General features: G+C 49.5%; 1 non-coding gene across 1 annotated transcript; it reads left to right on the forward strand.

Moving 5' to 3' along the window:
- The first annotated feature begins 480 nt into the window (after positions 1-480).
- On the forward strand, positions 481-555 carry Trnai-uau. The gene has a single exon. It is a non-coding gene; the product is annotated as a tRNA-Ile (tRNA).
- The last annotated feature ends 9,544 nt before the right edge of the window (positions 556-10,099 follow it).

Raw genomic sequence — 10,099 nt, forward strand, 5'->3', positions numbered from 1 at the left:
CCATCGTACTCATTACTCGTGGCAGATTAATCTACCAAGTCCTGTACGAGTTCGGGCACAGCGTGTGCGTTCGCACAAGAAGGTCAATGACCGGGTTCGAGTGACGGTCGGGGCACACATTTTCAACATGTCCCCAATGAAGTGTATCAACGTCTGTTTGCAGCTAGGGTGTCCATTTAATTATCATTTCATTTCTAGCAAAGCTGCGTGGTCATCAACGGCAGCTGTTCTTTCGGGAAGAGATATTACCGCCATATATAGTTAAAATATGGCTTCCCAGCCATTGACCTTTTTGTGCGAACGCACACGCTATGCCCGAACTCGTACGGGACTTGGTATATTAATCTGCCACGAGTAATGGGTATGATGGGCAAGCATCTATTAGGCGCACTACGAATGTAGTGGTGCGGACGTGTTGGGAATGTCGGTCTCACGGGGAGCGTGCAAGGTATAAATTCCTGCAGGCGCATTATCCTCTGTGCCCTCGGTGGCTCAGATGGATAGAGCGTCTGCCATATAAGCAGGAGATCCCGGGTTCGAGTCCCGGTCGCGGCACACATTTTCAACATGTCCCCAATGAAGTATATGAACGCCTGTTTGTAGTTAGGGTGTCCATTTAATTATCATTTATGATATAGCAAAGTACATGCCCCTTAGCGTAGTGTTATTGCCGAAAACCTTGTTTCTAGAGCTGGAATCGTTCACGAAATGAGAGGTACGTTACGGCCTCCGTGACTCACCGTGTATACTAGCTGCTGACTGAGGTATAATCTTAATAATTTTTAAAGTTTAAGTACTTGCAGTGTACACTGATTGTCATGAAAACAGCTGCAACCAGAAGGATCCTACCGATCCACTGCAAACTTGGTGGATGTGTCGCCCACCATCTGTTATCCCAATGATTAAGTTTGCACGGTCCGCCGCACACTCGGGGAGGCTAGTTGAGCCCGTGACGTCACCTGCCGCTGTGGCCGAGCGGCTCTAGGCGCTTCAGTCCGGAACCGTGCTGCTGCTACGGTCGCAGGTTCGAATCCTGCCTCGGGTATGGATGTGTGTGGTGTCCTTAGGTTAGTTAGGTTTAAGTAGTTCTCAGTCTAGGGGACTGATGACCTCAGATGTCAAGTCCCATAGTGCTTAGAGCCATTTGAACCCGTGACGTCGTGATATAACAGGGCCCCAAACGGACGTGCTGGCCAGTACGACAGCGGGCAGCGCCACTACGTACACTGTGCTTAGGCGACACGTTTGACAGCAGGTTGCTCAGCTAGATGAGATCAAGGGAGGCTGCATCACCGGGATTGCGGCGGGCTGGATTTTTCTGTCGTCGTACTGCGCTCCTTATCGATCGTACGGACACCAAAACTGCCCGTTGTTGGTGGCTTGGTGTCGGCAATGACGGTCATACATGGCCCTGAAGACCACCAGTAACGAGTCTCGTTCCCGTTTTCGAGGCGATAACCACCGCCTATGTGTCTGAAAGCACAGTGGAGAGCACCAAGAAGAGCTTTACGTCCCGTCGGCCTGGTGCCGTAGTGTGGAAAGCGATATCTTATGGTGCCTGATCATCATTAATGTTGCTAACGTGTCCTGTGACAGCCGCACGGTATGTGGAAGAGGATGTGCAACCGTTGGCTCTGCTGTTCGTGGTCGTCCATAGTCATGCCTTACTTCAACAGGACGACACTTGTCCTCATACCGCTGCCACCTCCTTAGATTGCCTTGCAGCTGTGGATGCTCTGCCGTGGCCAGCCGCATCTTATGATCTCTCCCCAATTGAGAGGGTGACATCAGGATCCCACTTGCACTGGCCACTCTCCGGAAACTGCGTGCTCAGGTGCAAACAGCTTGGAATTGCGTGTAACAGGACTACTGCACAACTCCATGCCGCAAAGTATGGACGCCTGTGTTCACAACCATGGAGGCCCAACGCGATGCTAGCACTTAGGTGTTGTGTCCATGTAGTGAAATAAACGCTGGTCCTTCAAACATGACTGTGTAATCATTCCGTATCTATGGTACTATCTACCTGCCTGCCTACAATGATCGAAATACATCTTGTCCTTCTGGGTGTAGCTCTTTTTATGACGATCTGTGTTATGTTTCGTACAGAAACAGTTATTTTTATTGTTTTGTTCCATTTTATATTTAGATCTGAAGATGGTCATTAAATGTGTTCTAAACAAGTTATCAAGTCTGACTAAGTACAAATGAGATTGTTACAACAGATACGTAAATAAAAACAAATGGTTCAAATGGCTCTGAGGACTATGGGACTTAACATCTGAGGTCATCAGTCCCCTAGAACTTAGGACTACTTAAACCTAACTAACCTACGGACATCACACACATCCATGCACGAGGCAGGATTCGAACCTGCGACCGTAGCGGTCGCGCGGTTCGAGAATGAAGCGCCTGAACCGCTCCAGCTGGCAAATAAAAACATAGAAACCGTTGCGGCTTCAATCTTGACAATATGACATCCATTGCGTTTGAGCTCAACAAGTGTATGCCAAGCGTAATGGACCGTAGTTTTGTGAATAACTTCTGCTGCCATTCTTGTGTGACCTACGCTTTCCTCCAACTACTGGACACCGTTGTTTGTTCGAAGAATCTACGGTGGACTATAGTCAAAAGGCTGGCTAATTCAGTCGCAGTTCGTTAGAGAATCTAACACTGATTCCACCGGATCCTGGAGCTTTGTTTCAGCGATTTCAGCTATTTCTCAGCACCACTGGAGCTAATATCTTTACCAGTCATCTTTGCAGTAGTGAGAGAACTAAACTGAATCAATATTCCTGGAATTTCATTTCTAACGGAACATCCTAAAACCGAGTTCAGCGTTTGTGCTTTTACTTTGTTACCCTCGTTTCCAGTCCTTTCTCGTCGATGACTGTCCGAACAATAACGTAGGTACCACTAACAGATTTTACAAATGACCAGAATTTCTTTGGATTTTGTGACTGACGCTTCAATAATATTCTACGGTCACCTCTGAAGGCTTCATGCCCTGCTCTCTTGACAGGCAGATGCGTTTAGTCAGCAAGTCCCACGTCTTTGTTTTACACTTATTATGCGGTAATCTCTGTGCCTTTAGGAGTTCCTTTGCTATGACTGTATAAAATGAAAGATCCTTCTCATCATGAACTGTAGTATGAGGTACATATCTATTAAGTGCATGGTTAAGTATTCTTCTAAATCTGAGTCACAGCTCTTCTACATGCCGCTCTCGAGAGTAAATGTTCCAAGTTTCTTATTGATATACGCTACTGCCTCATTACCTCGTTTCCTGAAGATATAAATCCCTCTACTTGTTTTTTGCTAGATATTTAGATAACCGGTGTTTCTACAACTGCCTCATGGTCACTGATACCAATGCATTTCCTTTTTCTAAGTTTTACAATTCGATAGCACCAAATAAGAAACTTCCTGGCAGATTAAAACTGTGTGCCCGACCGAGACCCGAAAGGCAAAGGTCCCGAGTTCGAGTCTCGGTCGGGCACACAGTTTTAATCTGCCAGGAAGTTTCATATCAGCGCACACTCCGCTGCAGAGTGAAAAATCTCATTCTGGAAAACATCCCCCAGGCTGTGGCTAAGCCATGTCTCCGCAGTATCCTTTCTTTCAGGAGTGCTAGTTCTGCAAGGTTCGCAGGAGAGCTTCTGTAAAGTTTGGAAGGTAGGAGACGAGGTACTGGCAGATGTAAAGCTGTGAGTACCGGCCGTGAGTCGTGCTTCGGTAGCTCAGCTGGCAGTCTGCTTTCCGCAGCGCTGCGGCGAGGACGTCTTGTTTACGTCCCGTCCGCGCGGTCGCGAGTGCCCGTAGTTGTTTACTACTTCGTCGCCGCTAGTTTAGAGTCCATCACTACCGACGCAACATGGCACATTCATACAGACAAACCACCATCAAGATCAGTTTTCAAACCGATCATGCACGACCGAGAGCTTTTGAAGTGGAACGTTTTCTACGTGACGACGTTAAAATTGACCCGCGAGACATAATTAGTATCCATCTCTCTATCACGAGCAGTGTAGTCTACGTCAAGCTAGTAAGTGACGAGGTGTGCAACAGAATCGTGAGCGCACATGCGAACGATCTTAAATTCAAACATTCTGATGGCCATATTGGGGCGGTCTCTATCGATCACGCGGGGCTTGGCCTCCGTACGATACGCGTCTTCGAACTCCCTTTCGAAGTACCACCGGACGTAGTCACCGCGGCTTTCCAGCCCTACGGCAGAGTGATCAGCCATATGGCCGAAAAATGGACCACCTTTACAACGTACCCCGTTCTTAACGGGGTACGACAGATTAAAATTGAACTGACCAAACATGTTCCGTCATATCTTGTCATCGGCGGATGTAGGGCGATCATTATGTATGACGGTCAGCCACGCACTTGTCGGATTGGTCGGATTGTCTCCGACGACGGCTTACTCAAATCCCGACAGGTGAATCTATGACTCCTCCTACGGTGACGACCCTTCCTCTCAATTACGCCGAAGTTACACGGGCAGCAACTCTTTCCGATGCTGACGACAGTAGTCCGATAGCCGCCCCCGATGGAGAGACCAAAATGGCTTCTGCAGTACAGGATCCGGCCTCTACAACGGCGCCCCCACCTGAAGATAATCACCGATCGACCTTGCAAGAAGGCGTGGATGCCAGAATGGACATTGACCCACGGGTTGTGCCGACAGCGGCTTTTCTTCCAGACACCGGAGCAGCTGACGAAATCCACCCACATTCAGATACTGAAACACACGTCCGTAAACAGCGTTCCCCGCGAAAACACAAGAGACGGCGGCGTGCTCCATCGGACGAGTGTTTGCAGCGATCGTCTGACATGGACTATGGAAATTCCGACGACGGTACCGGCGGTACAGAGGCCGCTGTAACTCCAAACTCAACAGATCGCCGTGGTGACGGCTTCAGCCCCTCAGACCCCACAGCACAGCAGGATCACAAGCAGACATCCGCTGCCGATTCCCAGCCAGCAGAGCCGATGGTGTCAGCGCCGAGTGCCGCAGCAGCCACTAACAGCCACCACCAGCCGATGGTGTTTCACGGCGACTGGGCGGACGACTGTGAGGAACGCTCCTTGCCCATCGTGTCGGACGACACGGGGGGAAATTTACCCCACCAGTGTTGATCCTTTCCCGCCGTCAGTTACAGTGACGAGACAGCCTTACCAGGGTATTGATGGCCAACACGGATGCTATGGATAGACCTCAAACTTATCGCGTTGCAACTATAAACATTAACACTATACGGACGCGCGCTAAGTTATCCTTGCTTCAGGATATGTTGAACTCTGCTTCCATCGACATAGCCCTTCTCCAGGAAGTGTACGTCGACGACTTCCCAGGCATGTACGGTTACGATGCTTGCGTCTCTCCAGCTTCCCCAACAGGCAGCGATGTCGCTGTACTTCTTCGGGAAGGGATAGTGGCGGATGATATCCTGTTTCTGCCTGGGGCAAGAGGAATGGCACTCACAGTACTGGGGGTCCGCCTTATCAATATCTACGCACCTTCCGGGACGGACAAACGTCGCGAACGTTCACGATTCTTTGCGGAAGACGTCGCCCCGCTCTTCCAAGGCCGCCACGACCATCTGGTGTTTGGAGGTGACTACAATTGCGTACTGGCGCCCAGAGATCAACTCCCACGACATAATCCGTGCCCAGAACTCGGGACGCTAATTCGAGACCTTCAGATGGTGGACACTTGGGAACATCTTCACGGCCACCGACCGGGATTCACGCACTTCACAAGTCACTCTTCCAGTCGTATCGATCGGATTTATGTCTCACGCTCTCTCGCCGCTGGAACACAGGATGCGGAACTGTGGCCTGCAGCATTCTCGGACCACTCAGCTTACATTTGTGCCGTCACCCTGCGGCGGCAACAAGTGTGGAGAAGCCGCAGCCCGTGGAAATTAAACATCGCTCACCTGTCGTACCCGGATTGCCGCCAAGCCGTTGAGGATACGTGGCATTCGTGTGAAAATCGCCTCCGTGCATATCCCACAACGATCCGCTGGTGGTTGGACTGCGCCAAACCGGCACTGAGGCGAACGTTGATAACCTACGGTCGTGACCACGCTACCTGGCGAAGACATACACTCGACTTTTACTTCCGGGTCCTGCGCGACTGCGATGCTATGGCGCCGTTTCCGGAACGACAAACGGCGGTCCACCGTGCTAAGGCTCAGATCCTCGCTCATATGCGACGCCACCTAGAGGGGGTAGTCATCCGCTCGAGGACGCAGGATCGGATACCGAGCGAACGCCCGTCAATGTTCCACGTCCTTCGTGAACGTAAACGACGCCAACGAGCGCTGATACGCTTCATCGACACGGAGGACGGTCATCGCCTCACCACGCAACAAGACATAAACACAGCGTTCTACAATCATTATTCCCAACTCTATTCCGCTCAGACCCCTGATCCGACAGCACTGGAGGACGTCTCTCAGACGATTTACGGCACCGTCACCCCGGCAATGGAAGCGGCCTTGATGGAAGAAATTACAGAAGAAGAAGTGATCGACGCCTTTCGAAAAGGTGCTGTCAACAAGTCTCCGGGTCCTGATGGCCTCCCCTTGGAATTTTACCGGACTTTTCAATATTTATTAGCCTCCCGATGGACGGACATCTGTCGCGAACTCCTATCCCCGGACGCGCCGCTCCCTGCGGCCCTTGTGGAAGGAATGATTATTCCTATTCACAAACCGTCCGGTGGCTCACGACTGCAGGACTACCGCCCGTTGACGCTATTGAACTGCGACTTTAAGATCTTTTCTCGACTGTTGGCGGCGCGGATACGCCAGACCCTACGAAATTTTATCTCACCCGATCAAACGTCATTAGGAGGCGACAATAATATTCAAACAGCACTCAGTGAATATCGTGACTTGATCTCACTGGCGAGGGCATGTCGTCTGAAGGGTGCACTGGCGGCAATCGATTTTAGTCAAGCTTTCGACCGAGTGGACCACAACTATTTGGAAGCGGTCCTCCAACATATGCGGTACCCACAGCCATTCGTCACTGTCGTCATGCGACTCCTCCGTGGCGCGACGTCCAAGGTGATCGTCAACGGCCGACCTTCGCAGCCCCTCACCATTTCTCGATCGATACGCCAAGGGTGCCCTCTGTCCACTTTACTTTACGCTGTGGCCATGGAACCTCTCCTCTGCGGCCTGCGCCAACGACTAACGGGTATGACGTTACGAGGCCACACTTTCCGGTGTAAAGCGTACGCTGACGACCTGGTGATTGTCATCCGCCACGGTGACGACACCGCTAGCGCACTAAATTGGATAACGAAATATGGCATGGCCGCTGGTAGTCGTATCAACGTCGCAAAATCGGTGGCGATGAACATCGGGGTCGGATTGTCTGAGAACAGTGTCACCCCCTTACAGCTCAGAGATAGTTTGAAATGTCTCGGCATTGACTTTACAGACGATATACGACCGACCGCTGCTCACAACTTTCGACGGCTTTTACGGAATGTTCGGACTGGAATTGCCAACAACCGCCTACGAGCCCTGGACATCGTCCAACGGACCCAGTATGTTAACTCACATTTAGCGTCACGCATTCCGCACATCGCCCAGATATTACCTATACCGGTGATGTTAGCACGCCGTATACATGCGGCTTTTGGGTCCTTCGTGATTTCAGGAATGCTTTTCAAGATCAAATATGAGACTCTCACCCTTCCTCCGGATCGGGGAGGGCTTGGCCTTTATCACGTTTATGACAGAGCGGTCGCCCTATTTGTGAGCACATTAGTCAAACTACGGCACCGCCGTCCGGACAGTCTGACCAGTTTGTTAATAGAAGAACTAGCACCGCCCTCCCTGTTGCCGCCTGTGCCGATACACCACGTCCCCTCCTCGCTCTTCTACATCGGTGTCTTTTACCTCGAACTCAGTTACGTTCGACTTGCCTTACCAGCAACTCAACTGGCGACGGCAAAGACGGTTTATGGGGTCCTACAACGTGGACGACCCGATAACGTCGTGGAGAGCAAGCACCCGAACGTCAACTGGCGAGTAGTGTGGAGGACAATTCACCACGTAACACTGGACACTGACGTCACGTCGATGTGGTATATCACTGTCAACGGTAAGCAGGTGACCAGATCCAGGCTACATGCGATCCACATGGTGGACTCACCCACGTGCACGTACTGCGGCGTTCAAGACGACGATGAACACCGTCTTAGCTGTGGCGAGTCTACGGCAGTGTGGCACTTAGTGAGGCAAATGTCAGCATACTTCCTTCGGGTAACGCCGAATCATATCGACCCCAAGACTATCTTATTCCCGGATGAAACGTATTACCCACGCACTAAAACTAATGCAATGACGTGGCTTCGTGGACATGCAGTGCATTATTTGTTTCAAGACGGCACTAAGGACACTTTAGACTTTTGGAACTATTTGCAGGAACGACATTGCAAGATCCTCCGTAACCCTAAGTATCGACAATATTTTTCCAATTTTTTGTGGAGTGCGTTCCACGACCCTCCACGTAGCTGGAACATCACGGGTAAGAGAAGCTAAAATTACAATACGATGATAGAACACTACACGGTCCGACGTGGGATCTACTTTCATCATTACGAGAAGTCATACCTGGATGATACAGCAGATGGAGAGTTTCGTTGTGAACCCTCACACTCTGTAGCAGTATTTGCCCCATTCCTCTTTTTGTCCCCGGTGCGAAAAGGTCTTCGCAGTTATAGTTTCCCCATCCGGTGCAAGATGTAGCACTGGTTAATGGTGGTATGGATTCCACCCTTCAGTTTTGTTTCATGGTTTCCTTCGCCCCGGACTTTGTTCTCTTTCTTTATGCCTTTTTCTACAACTATTAGCATGGTTTTAGTTATGTGCGTCCCCAACTCGAAGCAAAGAGTGCACTTACTAGTTTTCAGTTCCTTACTGTTTTTTTAAAAAAAAAAAAAAAAAAAAAAAAAAAAAAAAAAAAAAAAAAAAAAAAAAAGCTGGTAGAGCACTTGCCCGCGAAAGGCAAAGATCCCGAGTTCGAGTCTCGGTCGGGCACACAGTTTTAATCTGCCAGGAAGTTTCATATCAGCGCACACTCCGCTGCAGAGTGAAAATCTCATTCTGGAACCAAATAAGAAGCTGATTCTCACGAAGACATTGGTGATGAATGGCCCGTATGGCGCGGTAACGAATAATTCGAGAGTGGAGAAATTCGCGTGCCTTGTGAGCGTATCTTGCTTGTTTGGTTATCGATACGTGTGGGGGCGACAGGTGTTGTAGCGCTTAAATTACAACTGTCTTTATTAAATATTAGATGTCACAGTACACTTTGGCATGGAAAATATACACCTCAACTAAAGTTTGGAATATCATAGAGTTTAATATAATTACTTCTTATAGTGCACCCATTGAGGTTGGTGCAATGCCTGAATAACAAAATAAATTTAATTCCTTCTGAAAACAAGAACTATTCTGGTTGGTTATAAAATATCATTACAAAAAAAGCACGCTTTCACCTCAGACACATCTTGAAAACACGAACAGTGGAAAACTTTATCTGATGATAACGATTATCAGTCTTTAGTAGAGAACACGTCCTCCCCGCACACAGATGAGTTCTTCCACTCGGCGAGGCATGCTGTGGATGAGACTGTCAAGTTTATCTTGGGATACGAGGTACACTCCTCACTGGCAGCTTCATTGAGGTCCTGAAGGTCGTCACGTGTATTCGGACGCTGTGGAACGGCCACTTTCAACAAGTCCCATGCATGCTCAGTTGCTTTCATGTCTGAGGACTGTGCTGGCCAATGCTATCGGCTGATATTGCATCTCTGAAGATACCGAGACATTGGCAGAGAGCGGTGGGGTCTAGCATTTTCGTTGACTAGGATTAAGTTGCTATCGAATTCACATCTGTAAAGCCTTAAAACCATTTGTAGCACCTCATGGAGATATCGGGGACCAGTTAAATTGCCTTAGATGGGAATTAGAGGGGTCCACCGTCCCGTCGTTATTGCCGCCCAGAACATTACGCTTCCACCAGCAATCATGTGATTTTTGTGAACGTATAGGCGTTCCTG

The sequence above is a fragment of the Schistocerca piceifrons genome, chromosome 1, assembly GCF_021461385.2.
Source record: "Schistocerca piceifrons isolate TAMUIC-IGC-003096 chromosome 1, iqSchPice1.1, whole genome shotgun sequence".
Classification (NCBI taxonomy): Eukaryota; Metazoa; Arthropoda; class Insecta; order Orthoptera; family Acrididae; genus Schistocerca; species Schistocerca piceifrons.